The following is a 12,320-nucleotide window of genomic DNA, read 5'->3' on the forward strand; positions in this document are numbered from 1 at the left end:
TACACAGTCCCATGTAAGCTTAATTTTCAGGATCAGGCCAGAAGGGCAACGATCGATAGATGGTCACAAAGTGGGGGCTGTGAACATTTCAAAACTTTGTGTCCTTATCTAGACTTAAAGAGGTCTACGGCTTTGCTGTCACTGGCTGGAACAGACGTCTCAGTCATTGTGTCCGTCATGACAGGTCACTGTCTAATCGGAAAATATGTTGACAGACTGAAGGTTGCCAGTAACGACTTTTGCAGAAGCTGTGAGGGCATCGAAGAAGAAGAGACTATAGAACCCCTACTGTGTGTGTGTCCCGCTCTGGCAGTCAAAAGAAGTTCCGCTTTAGCTTCTCATTTCTTTGAAACCCTGTCTAATTTAACGTTGCCAAGTTGTTGGGCTTTTTAAAGCAATCTGGATGGCTCAACGGTAGAAACTAGAAGGCATCTTCCTTCTTCTGTCCCTGTGGTACTGCAATGGACGAAAACACCTAAGTTAGACCGATTGTAGACGGCCACTTAACCTAACCTTTATAAGCGAATCCGGCATGTCGCAGTGCGACACTTCTTTGGACAGAATTTTTTACTTGGCAAAGTACCTCACAAATGTTGTCAGCATTAGGAGGAAAAAACCCATGCAAAATTTTTTTTATGGTCGCGCCAGGATGCGAACCCTGACGTTCAGCGTCATAGGCGGACATGCTAACCTATGCGCTAGCAGCTCTATCAAAACATTTACAATCCCAACCTACCTATATTGAAAGGAAGTATTTGGGCAAAATTTCAAGCCCCTAGCTTTATGCCTTCGAAAGTTGGCATGCTTTCGACAGACGGACGGAAGGACATACGGATGTACAGGGCTTAATCGACGTACAGTGCCAAATATCAAAATATATATACTTTGTTGGCTCTCAGATCAATATTTCGATGTTTTACAATCCCCCAACCTATGGTGGAGGATATAAAAAGAAAGATAAAGCGGATTCACTCACAAATATTTTAAGAGTCGTGCATAGCGGGTCCGCAACTGTATTCAAAAGTACGTATTAAATTGTTTGGCCGTATATGTATCTCTGTGCATCGATAAAGTTGTCAAGTCAGTTCTTCCCCCCTCAAGATCATCATATGATAAAACATTAGATTTGCTTTTTTCATCTCAGTGCACATTTCAATAGCAGCAGCACTTGTACAATACCATCACTGCGAACACCACCGTCACAAATACCTTGTGCTGGGCTATTATCTAAGCCAATTGTTTGTCACGTGCCTTCCAGAGAAAACAATAGCTGCTGAGACGTAACTCTACATCTAATAACCATTTTTTAGTTTTTTTTTTTTTTTTTTTTTTTGTTTTTTGCTGCAAATTAATTAAGACACCTTATGCCAAAGCATGTTTTGCTATTTAAAAAGTTTTTCCCCTTCCAAAACCCAGGGCCATCTTAACACACAGGGACATAAATACCTACTTGTCCCGCTGTTGTAACAATAATTCATTAGAATTGTTTAAGTTGCAAATGAAACAAAACGAAATGAAACGACAGCAAAACAAACAAACAATTTTGATATTTTTTTGCACGTTTAAAATTAATTGCGCCGAATACAAAAGGGGCAATTTTTACTTACAGCTGTGGCATTCGGACTAATTCCCGGCGATAAATAAACCTAACTACTCTCATGTGTTTTATGCCAGTCGTTTTTATATATAATAACTCTTTGTTATGCAAATGATTTGTTAGAATAAATAGCAGAAAAATTTTTTTTATTATTATGATAATGACATCGCTAAATGGCATTTGTAAGAAATCAACATGGCTATTTGAAGTTTTAGTCAAATGTAGAACCACTTGTTGGGCAAAGTGCCTGAAACCAACTGTAGATGGTCTTAAATTAAAAAAAAGCAAAATACCCACCACCTAGGGTATGTTTGTAAACCCCATTTCGTCACAATCCAGTGAAAATTGGATAAATTAAGCACCCAAATTCAGCACGGACATTGAGTGGTCTAATATATATGTCACTATTCAATTTTGTAGAACGAAATATTGGTCTTTATGGCAAATATTTCCAATTATGAACCGATCTGAGCCATATTAAAGTTGGATATCGGGAGGCTCAGAAATACTCACTGTTTCAAATTTCAGCGAAGTCGGGTAGTAACTAAAGCTTTTATGGGCTTAAGACCCCTTATCGGCAGATCGGTCTATATGACAACTATATCTAAATATAGTCCGATCTGTACCATATTTGGGTCGGATTCGGGTTAGGAAGTTTAAAACTACGCAGTGTTCCAAATTTCAGCGAAATTGGATAAAAAAAAGCAAAAAGGCGTTAAGTTCGGCCGGGCAGGACTTTGGATACGCACCACCTCGGGTATATAGAAATATGTTTCAATTTGGACCAAATACTATTAAGAACAAGCCATTGTTCAATTGTGTATAACAAAATACTGGTCTTTTTAGTAGATATATCTAAAAATAAACCGATCTGAACCATATACGACACGGATGTCGAAAAGCCTAACATAAGTCACTGTGTCAAATTTCAGTGAAATCGGATTATAAATGCGCCTTTTATGGGCCTAAGACCCTAAATCGGAGGATCAGTATATATGGCAGCTATATCCAAATCTGGGCCGATCTAGGCCAAATTGACGAAGGATATGGAAGGGCCTAACACAACTCACTGTCTTAAATTTCAGCAAAATCGGACAATAAATGTGGCTTTTATGGGCCTAAGACCCTAAATCGGAGGATCGGTCTATATGGCAGCTATATACAAATCTGAACCGATTTGGGCCAAATTGAAGAAGGCTATCGAAGGGCCTAATAAAACTCACTGTCTTAAATTTCAGCAAAATCGGATAATAAATGTGGCTTTTATGGACATAATACCCTAACCTGACCGACCTGAGCCAAATTGACGAAGGATATCGAAGGGCCTAACACAACTCACTGTCACAAATTTTGGCAAAATCGGATAATAAATGTGGGTTTTATGGGCCTAAGACCCTAAATCGGAGGATCGGTCTATATGGCAGCTATATACAAATCTGGACCGATCTGGGCCAAATTGAAGAAGGCTATCGAAGGGCCTAACACAACTCACTGTCTTAAATTTCAGCAAAATCGGATAATAAATGTGGCTTTTATGGGCCTAAGACCCTAAATCGGAGGATCGGTCTATATGGCAGCTATATCCAAATCTGGACCGATTTATGCCAAATTGACGAAGGATATCGATGGGCACAACACAACTCACGGTCCAAATTTCAGCAAAATCGGATAATAAATGTGGCTTTTGTGGGCCTAAGACCCAAAATCGGCGGATCGGTCTATATGGGGCTATATCAAGATATAGTCCGATATAGCCCATCTTCGAACTTAAGCTGCTTATGGACAATAAAAGAATCTGTTGAAAGTTTCAGCTCAATATCTTTATTTTTAAAGACTGTAGCGTAATTTCAACAGACTGACGGATGGACATGTCTAGATCGTCCAGGATTTTTACGGTGATCAAGAATATATATACTTTATAGGGTCGGAAATGGATATTTCGATATGTTGAAAACGAAATGACAAAATGAATATACCCCCATCCTACGGTGATGGGTATAATAAAGCTTTTAATGCCTTCAGACCGTTTATCGGGAGATCGTTCTACAATATATCGCAGCTATATATAAATATAGTCCGATCTGTACCATATTGAGGTCGGCTGTTGGCAAGCTTTAAACTACGAAGTGTTCTAAATTTCAGCGAAATCGGATAAAAAATAAAGCTTTTATAGCCTTCAGACCCTAAATTGGGAGATCGGTCCATATGGCAGCTTTATCTAAATATAGTCCGATCTGAAACATACTTAGGTCAGATGTCGGGAGGCCTAAAATAACCCACTGTTGCAAATATCAGCGAAACCGGGTAATAAATAAAGTTTGTATGGGCTTCAGACCCCTTATCGGCAGATCGGTCTATATAGCAGCTATATCTAAATATAGTCCGATCTGTACCATATTTGGGTCAGATGTCGGGAGGCTTAAAACTACTCACTGTTTCAAATTTCAGTGAAATCGGATAAAAAATACAGCATTTATGGGCATTAGACCCTTCATCGGCAGATCGGTCTATATAGCAGCTAAAGGGTGATTTTTTTGAGGTTAGGATTTTCATGCATTCGTATTTGACAGATCACGTGGGATTTCAGACATGGTGTCAAAGAGAAAGATGCTCAGTATGCTTTGACATTTCATCATGAATAGACTTACTAACGAGCAACGCTTGCAAATCATTGAATTTTATTACCAAAATCAGTGTTCGGTTCGAAATGTGTTCATTCACCGTAACGTTGCGTCCAACAGCATCTTTGAAAAAATACGGTCCAATGATTCCACCAGCGTACAAACCACACCAAACAGTGCATTTTTCGGGATGCATGGGCAGTTCTTGAACGGCTTCTGGTTGCTCTTCACTCCAAATGCGGCAATTTTGCTTATTTACGTAGCCATTCAACCAGAAATGAGCCTCATCGCTGAACGGTGAATGAACACATTTCGAACCGAACACTGATTTTGGTAATAAAATTCAATGATTTGCAAGCGTTGCTCATTAGGAAGTCTATTCATGATGAAATGTCAAAGCATACTGAGCATCTTTCTCTTTGACACCATGTCTGAAATCCCACGTGATCTGTCAAATACTAATGCATGAAAATCCTAACCTCAAAAAATCACCCTTTATATCCAAATATGGTCCGATTTGGCCCGTTCAAAAACTTTACCAGCGCAATTTCGATGTGTTGCAAACGGAATGATTAAATGAATATACCCTCTATCCTACGGTGGTGGGTAAAACAAGTAAAAACGTGCATAGTTCGGCCGGGCCGAATTTTATATCTGTCGAGTTCTTTGCGCGGTATCTCTTTTTAGGCAAACAAAGAATAATGAATAAGGAAGGAGAAGGAGATGGAGGAGGAGCTATATCAAGTTATAGTCCTATTCGGGATTCAAGAAGCAAAATCGGAAGATCGGTTTATGTGGGAGCTGTATCAAGCTATAGATCGATTTAGACCATATTGGATGCGATCCATGGTGGAGGGTATATAAGATTCGGCCCGGCCGAACTTAGCACGCTCTTACTTGTTATTGTTTATTATAACGGTTTGGTATAAAGCCAATAATGGTCAGGAGCTAATCCAATAACAGAGTGGCAATTAAACCAATACCAGTTCGGTAATAAGGCTAGTACCAAACGGTACTAATCATTTTATGTTTCATCCATACCATCCGGTATTGTTTTTGTACCATACCGTATGGTACTGAAATTAGCACGTTTGGGTGTATAGTGACTAAAAAAAGTAAAATCGAGTGATCGGTGGGAGCTATATCACATCACATACGTACTGAATATGGTCTGAATCCAAATAGGATAAGAATTGCAGCCTCCAGAGTTCACAAAGTCCTATAAGAAGATCGATTTATATGGGAGCACACGTGCGTTGAAGGCAATGGGAGAAGCCGTTGTACAAAATTTGTGCCAAATCGGATGAGAATTGCGCTCTAGAAGTCAACATCCCAGATCAGTTTATATGGCAGCTATATCAGGTTATGTACCTATTTGACCCATACTCATCACAGTTTTTGAAAGTCATATCAAAACACCTCATGATAAATTTTAGCCAAATCGGATGAGAATTGCGCCCTCTAGCGACTTAGTAAATTAAGATCCAAGATCGGTTTATATGGTAGCTATATCAAGTTATGAACCGATTTGAGCCATACTTAGCACAGTTGTTGGACCGATTTGGACCATTCTTCGCACAGTTGTTGGAAGTGATATCAAAACACTACGTGCAAAATTAGTCAAATCGGACGAGAATTGCGCCCTCTAGAGGCTGAAGAAGTCGGGACCCAAGATCGGTTTATATGGCAGCTATATCAAAACATAGACCGATTTGGCCCATTTACAATCCCAACCGACCTACACGCATTTGTGCAAAATTTCAAGCGGCTAGTTTTACTCCTTCGAAAGTTAGCGTGCTTTCGATAGACAGACAGACGGGCATGGCTAGATCGACTTAAAATGGCATGCCGATCAAGAATATATATATTTTATGGGGTCTCAGACGCATATTTCGAGGTATTACAAACAGAATGACGAAATTAGTATACCCCCATCCTATGGTGGAGGGTATAAAAAATGCAGGACTATTGAGCCTTGAATTGGTTGATATTCTAGCTTCATCTGAAACGTATTTTCAAATTGAATTGACTAGTTGTCCCTCTCTTCTAGGCTAAATAAGGATACCACATAAGTACCTTATACTAACCCACGGCACCTGAGAGAACTGAGCCTCAAAGGCGACTGCTACATAAATCTAAGCTACTTGTCATAGAATTCCTGTGAATTTCTCTACGAACCTTATACTTTAAGGGACTTAATTGGTATGCTGCTTTTCTATCTGTATTGCTTTATGAATTCAAAGAAAACAAAATCAGTGAACAACAACATAACTAAGAAATCTACTGTATTGCCCACTCTGATCACCGAATCATTTCATTTGCATGCTGTATAAAAATGAAATCGTATTCCTTAAAAAAATACTTTGGAGTTGTTAAATAAATTAAAATTTCCCATGAAAAATTTTAATAATTTGCATGCGTTTAGCCTGCAAAAAAAAGTTCTCAATTATTTTGTTAATGTATAAATAAATTAATTCTTTTGAACCTATGGAGACTCCAATATCTGCTTATACCAGAATATGAGAGTAGGGAATACTAGAATGAGCTGAAGTGTTTGAGCTGAATATCATTGGGGTGAAAAAGTTGGGAGAAAACCAAAAGCAATCCAAAGTTTGAAATTCGATAAATCAAATGTCTAGTAAAAGAAAATTTGAAACCCAGTGTAAACATTAAGTTTTGTGGGGGCATTAAACATTTTAAATGACCATGGTTCGTATTGAATAATATTTTCTCCTTTCCACTGAAGTTTATTGAACTGAGTGAAGGGTTGTAGAGTTTATTTTGACAAAACTAAATCTAGCCATATTTTCACAACACCTAGAATACTTAAATAACTTAATGAAACCAGAGCTTTAATAATTGGCCTAAACGATTATCTTGTCCAGATTGTTTGCGTTTACTCGATAATTTTAGGTCCCATATTGTCCTGATTGAGTTTTTAGGATTTATAGGATCCTCAAGCACTTCAAAGAACCTAATATAATAACAAATACTGTATTTTTCAAATCGGACTTCCAGTCCGTATCTTCAGATTTTGGGGAGACCTTTTTATATCAGATTAATTTTCTACATTATTTACATAGGATGGGGGTATACTAATTGCACCATAGGCTGGGGGTATACTAATTTGTTTGTAACACCTCGAAATATGCGTCTAAGACCCCATAAATCTTATACATAAAATTCAATTTGTGTTTGTTTGTTGGTTTGTTCCGTATAGATTCCAAAACGGCTGAACCGATTACTTTAAAATTTTCACATATTGTGTAGGTTGGTCTGGAAGGAAACATAGGCTATATAATTTTTTGATATCGGGAGGGGGCGGACCTTCCCCCTTACCCCAAAAGTACTACCCAAAAATAAAAGTGGACCGATCGGGACAATGTGAGATTCAAACGAAAGGTATTCAAGAGTAGAGTACGAATTTCATAGCAAAAGTTGGGTCTAAGTAACTGGGGGGCCGTCCCAGCCCCAAAACCCCTTAAAATAGTTTTATTTGACGATCATGACAATATGGGAGTCAAATGAAAGGTATTCGGGAGTAGATTACGAATATGGTCACGAAGTAGGAATAGACGTAATAATTTGTTGATAACGAAAGGGGACGAACCCTCCCCCGTTATCCCAAAAACACCACCCAAAAACAAAAGAGGACCGATAAGGACAATATGGGTATCAAATGAAAAGTATGCGGGAGCAGATAACGAATCTGGCATACAAATTCGTGTCGAAGTATAGGGGGTCACCCCACCCCCACAAAACGGCACCCCCCAACATGGGCTCATTAGCCAATGACGGATATACGGAACTCGGTTTGTTTGTTACGTATAGACTAAAAAACGGCAGAACCGATTTTCTCGAAATTTTCGCATATTGTGTAAGGTGGTCTGGAAGGAAACACAGGCTGTATAATTTTTCGATATCGGACGGGGGACAAACCCTCCCCCTTATTCCAAAAACACAACCCAAAATCAAAAGTGGACCGATCCAGACAATATATGTATCGAATGAAAGGTATTGGAGAGTTAAATACGAATATGGTATTAATATTTGAGTCTAAGTACCCATCGGGCCGTCCCAACCCCAAACGGACATATTGGACGTTCGTTCCAATATGGGGCTCAAATGAACGGTATTCGGGAGTAGATTTGGGATCAAATTATTGGGGATCACGCCACCCTTCAAAAAAGCCATTAGACCCATTATGACTATATGATACTTGGCTGAACCGATTCTCTTGAAATTTTCATAGATTGTGTACGTTTGTCTGGAAGGAAACATAGGCTATATAAGGAGGCGGACCCTCCCCCTTACCCCAAAAACACAACCCATATCCGAAAGTGGTCCGATGGGCACAACAAGGGTATCAAATGAAAGGTATTGGAGACCAGAAAACGAACATGGTATTAAAATTTGGGTTCAAGTACCCAGCGGGCCCCTCAACAACAAAACTCCCTAAACAGATATATTCGAAGTTCATATCAATATGGCACTCAAATGAAAAGTATAGGCAGTAGATTACAAATATGGCATAAAACATTAGGTCCAACTCCAAATACCCGACCATGGCTATATGGGACTAAAATAAAAGCATTTGGGAGTAGATTACGAATATGACATTAAAATTTGCGTTCAAGTCTAGGTGGCGCTTTTCCTCATAAAGATACGTCAAATGGGATTTTTGACCCATTATGACAATATGGAAAAGGTATTTGAGAGTAGAAAACGAATTTGATATCCAATTTTGGAGCCAAGTGTTTTTGGGTACGCCCTAAAGCACCCCCTAAACTGAACTTCATTGGGAATAAAAAAAAGGATTTGATATCTATTTTCAGTGCAAAGTGCCGGTGGCCGCCTGGCAATGGTAAAATGGGGCTCAAATTAAAGGGATTTGGAAGTCCAGCACGAATTTGATATCCATATTTAAGTCGAAATATCTGAGGTGCCATCCCTCCCCTAAAAAGCATTTCTCATTACCCTAATTTTTAAAAACACCAGGAACCGAGCAGGGACAAACTTCTCATACATCAATGAGTGCTTTCCGATTCAAGTTTAAACTCAATGATAAGGGACCTTTTTTATAGCCGAATCCGAACGGCGTCCGCAGTGCAGTGCGATATTTCTTTGGGGAAAATGTTATAAATGACCATGCATGGCATTCCACCTCGCAAATGTCGCCAACCACTGCTTTGTCCGATGTTCTCGCCAGGATTCGTACGCGTTCAGCGTCATAGGCTACAATGCCACGAATTCGATATCCGCATTCAGGACGAAGTGTCCCTACCCTAATAAGATATTAGAGAGTTAAAGAAGGCACAGCGGAGCGGGCCCGGTTCGGCTAGTTATTGGGTTGCCCAAAAAGTAATTGCGGATTTTTTAAAAGAAAGTAAATGCATTTTTAATAAAACTTAGAATGAACTTTAATCAAATATACTTTTTTTACACTTTTTCTCTAAAGCAATCTAAAAGTAACAGCTGGTAACTGACAGAAGAAAGAATGCAATTACAGAGTCACAAGCCGTTGAAAAAATTTGTCAACGCCGACTATATGAAAAATCCGCAATTACTTTTTGGGCAACCCAATATATATATTCTTGATCGTCATGAAATCTTAAGTCGATCGAGCCATCTCCGTATGTCTGTCTGTCGAAAGCATGCTAACTTTCGAAGCAGTAAAGCTAGGCTCTTGAAATTTGGAAAAAATACTACTACTGTTCTCAACCTGTCTTTGAACACTTCTATAGTTCCCGATGCCTGGAAAATTGACAGAGTGATCCCGGTACTGAAGCCTGTAAAGGACCCGACTTCGGGGAAGTCGTACAGACCGATCTCCCTTCTCTCACCAGTAGCAATGACGCTTGAGGCATTACTCCTCTCGAGCCTCGTAGGAGAATTTCCATTCGCCGAGCATCAACATGGATTTCGAAGACTACATAGCACAACAACTGCTTTGCATGCCAACACCGCAAATATTTGCCGTGATTTCAATCAGTCCAGGCCATGTGATAGGACGGTCCTCGTGGCACTGGAACTATCGATTGCATTCGACACGGTCAGCCATGCTAAACTATTTGAGACCATAAACAAGACATCCCTTTAGCCAGGCCTGAAACATTGGGTCGCGAATTATCTGTGTGGTTGCCAGTCATGTGTGGATTTAAGGAATAAGAAGTCCAAGCACCGTAGAGTGAAACTGTGGGGAACTCCCAGTTGTGTGATATCCCCGGCACTGTTTAACCTCTACCTATCCTCCATTCCACCCCCTCCATACGGCATAGAGATTGTATCATATGCGGACGATTGTACGATCATGGCCCCCGACCCATTGAAACTATCTGGGATAGGTTGAACGTCTACCTCAACAAACTTGTCTCATATTTCGCTGCAAGCGATCTGAAGATATCTGCAACCAAATCTTCAAATCCGTTCCAAAATACTTGACGTCACTTTTGACGGCTCTTACACATTCTACCCACATGCCACAGAAATTTACGATAAAGTCAAAAGTAGAAATAAGGTCCTCAAGTCACTTGCTGGCAGCACTTGGGGTGCAGACAAAAAAACCTTATTGACCATGTACAAAGCAATTGGCTGGTCTGTGTTAGTTATGCAGCGCTAGTGTGGTCTCGCCAGCTCTGTGACACGCAGTGGAATAATATTCAGATCTGCCAGAATGCCGCCCTCCAAACTGCCCGTCTCCCAGTTCTCATGTGGACCATCTCAAGCAATACCTTTTGGGCTGTTATCGCAGAGACCATCCAAATCATCATCTTGTGGTGATGTTGCCCAAAAAGTAATTGCGCATTTTTTAAAAGAAAGTAAATGCATTTTTAATAAAACTTAGAATGAACTTTAATCAAATATACTTTTTTTACACTTTTTTTCTAAAGCAAGCTAAAAGTAACAGCTGATAACTGACAGAAGAAAGAATGCAATTACAGAGTCACAAGCTGTGAAAAAATTTGTCAACGCCGACTAAATGAAAAATCCGCAATTACTTTTTGGGCAACCCAATAGATCTAAATAATATAAAGCGTGAGGTCCAGCGCTTAAAGAGTGAACCTCTAGCTCAATCGGCATATGAAGCAGGTCTAGACAACTTTCATGCAGACACACTAGCAGATACGGTAAATAGCTGACGGGTAGTCCTTGGAGAAAGGCAGGCGGTCCACTGCACCTGAAGAAATTGACCTCTTCCGCCAAACCAAATAAGTTCTGGCTCAATTACGTTTCGGCAAATACAGCCTCCTCAACTCTTACAGAGCAAGGATTGATGCGGATGTGCAAGATGTATGTCCCGATTTTGACTAGGGACCAAACGATACACGTCACCTGTTTAGCTTCCCAGCCAGATTCACTCGACTCAGACCGAGATACCTCTGGACACTCAACAGAATCAAGCAGACGAAAGATAGAACACAACAAACTGCTACAAATACAACAACAGAGACTACAAATGCCTAAGAATAATATGTGGAATATTCTGGCCAGATAAAATCTCGAACCTACTCGAAGTAACCAAAGAAGAACAAATAATGCCAGAAGAAAAAAATGAAAGTGGATAGGTCACACTCTTCAGCCGAGCAGCACTAGAATGAAACCTCTAAGGCCACCGAAAACTAGGTCGTCCAAAAAACACAATTGGCGTAGAACAATTTACTCTGATCTAAGAGAGGCTAAAAAACCCGGCAAGGTATAACAATGAACATCACACAGTCTGGAACTTTGAACTTTAATCTGTGTGGTGTTCTTTGTTATAACGAGAAGCTTAGCTGGGAGCTACCGGGAGCGTCCACTGGTTGCGGATAGTGGAATGCATTTGCGGACAATCAGCGGTATCGAGCGAAGAGTCTTAGTGAGAGATCGGGCCTATGATGCTCGATTCGACAAGGCGAGTTATGGGCGCCTTTAAATAACCAATGACCATCATGTTCCTGCGGCGATCGGTCGTAGGAACGAGCTTGCTCGCCTATAAGAACTTGGCGAGGTTAGCCAACGTGTTAATAATCCACGTTGAATTAACTCTTTTATCCAAGTAACTGTTAACGATCTAAGAAATCATAACTGATGTAATGTTTAAATTAGGGTTTCATTGTTAGTTT

General features: G+C 39.9%; 1 protein-coding gene across 14 annotated transcripts in view; it reads right to left on the minus strand.

The window, feature by feature from the left end:
- LOC106081447 (sodium/hydrogen exchanger 3) overlaps positions 1-12,320 on the minus strand; it is a 275,612-nt gene that overhangs the window by 190,280 nt on the left and 73,012 nt on the right. The window lies entirely within an intron of this gene.

This window comes from Stomoxys calcitrans, chromosome 3 (genome assembly GCF_963082655.1).
Source record: "Stomoxys calcitrans chromosome 3, idStoCalc2.1, whole genome shotgun sequence".
NCBI lineage: Eukaryota > Metazoa > Arthropoda > Insecta > Diptera > Muscidae > Stomoxys > Stomoxys calcitrans.